This window comes from Tasmannia lanceolata, unplaced genomic scaffold (genome assembly GCF_043159265.1).
Source record: "Tasmannia lanceolata isolate RefF3 unplaced genomic scaffold, GAP_Taslan_0.1 ptg000021l, whole genome shotgun sequence".
Lineage (NCBI taxonomy): Eukaryota > Viridiplantae > Streptophyta > Magnoliopsida > Canellales > Winteraceae > Tasmannia > Tasmannia lanceolata.
In genome coordinates, this window is record NW_027518698.1 from 11,511,950 (window position 1) to 11,513,701 (window position 1,752).

General features: G+C 42.0%; 1 pseudogene; it reads right to left on the reverse strand.

Moving 5' to 3' along the window:
• Nucleotides 1-202: 202 nt before the first annotated feature.
• LOC143855463 (pto-interacting protein 1 pseudogene) lies at nt 203-1,106 on the reverse strand (annotated as a pseudogene).
• Nucleotides 1,107-1,752: the final 646 nt, after the last annotated feature.

Below are 1,752 nucleotides of genomic sequence, written 5' to 3' on the forward strand. Positions count from 1 at the left end.
ACGGATAATGAATCAAGCAAAGGGGCTTGCTCGCTGGAAATTCTTCAATTTTGTATGCTTCAAATTGAGAGCATAGGATTGCTTCTCTTTCTTCCAAGGCACCTGAAACGTCTAGATTTTCTTCCCCTTGAGCTTTGTTTTCTCCAGTTATATTTGTTTCCTTTGTTCTCCCTTATTCTCTTTCCAGCCACCACTCTCTCGGTCATTTATTTTCTAATGAATCAGCAGGTCTAGCGCGGGCGTTCAACAGAGGTTGAAGAGGTTTAACTACAATGCTCATATTTGGCCGAAAATCAGCTTCATATTGCACACACAAGGCAGCAACGGCGGCCATCTTCGCAACTGCCTTGGGAGGGTATACTCCTTCCAGCCTTGTATCAGCACACTGCCTTACCTTATCCTCACTAATTCTTAGTGTTGCCCATGTCATAAGACTATACTATCCCGTGGTAATGTATGATCAACATGTTTACGGCCAGTCAAGAGCTCCAAAAGAACAACACCAAAACTGTAAACATCACTGCTTGAATTTAACTATCCAGTCATTGCATATTCCGGAGCATGGTAACCGAAAGTTCCAAGAACACAAGTCGAGTGAAGGCGTGCTGCCATGTCAGGAGCTTGATTTGACAAGTCAAAATCAGCTATCTTGGCAACATTATCATCAAACAGTAGTACATTACTAGACTCAATATCACAATGGATTGTGTGCAACTAAGCCTTTTCATGTAAGTATTCAAGCCCTTTTGTTGCTCCGATAGCAATTTTCACCCGTTGTGTCCATGATAGAACTGGACCTGGTTGTGCTCCCTTGACGCCTTTTCACCCATGAAGAATGTCATGAAAGGATCCCACAGTAGCAAACTTGTTGGCATCTAATTTTTTATGGCTGCAGCTTGCCCATTTCTAAGGCTCCCATAATACACTCTTCCACTGAACCTTCTCCAATTAAAGAATTTTTTACCAAAGTTCTCTATAATTTTCTTCAGTTCATCTACGGAAATCGTAGGGACTGCAATGGGCTGGACCTTTACAGGCTGATCACCCTTAGGAGCAGGGTCTATGGCATGATGAGCTCCACCATTGCCTGCTGAATGATTCGCCATTATAATCTGATCCACCCGAAGAATAGTGCAAGAAGCATCTGCAGTATACTTGAGGGCAAAGAACTTGGTGACATGGATGTCCTAAATATTCATGGTTGAGATATCCTTGCAGTTCCCTTCCTCTAAGTCAATACCCACTTTGTTGTTTCCCTTCATGTGTGCGGCATATAGTTTAGAAATGATCTCCATTGTATTGAGACTCACATTCTCAGCCAGTGTTTTAGGTACCATTTCACGACTGACTTTGGGGCAATGGAGATGAATTTTATCTTTTAAGGTCTACGATGGAGATCCTGAATCGACATAGAAGAAGAAGAGGATCCAGGCCCTTGCCCACACAGCACCCCAATTTATCTCGAAAGATCAGTATCAATGCGAAACTCAAGTTGGGAATAGGACTTTGTTTCTCTCGTCTATGTAATAAAGTTTTGCATCAAATGTTAAGTGTTTGGAACCAATCGGATCCAATCTAAGCCTAACTTTAGAGAATTCAAACAGATGGTATGGGGATTCAAAACCTGTTTGGTTCACATGCTAAGTCTGAAATTCAAGTGAATGGCTGATCCAGCACTACATCTAACATCTGAACTGAGCAATGGTGATACAAAGTCAAGGTACTTTAAGCTGGAATGGACATGCTAAAATG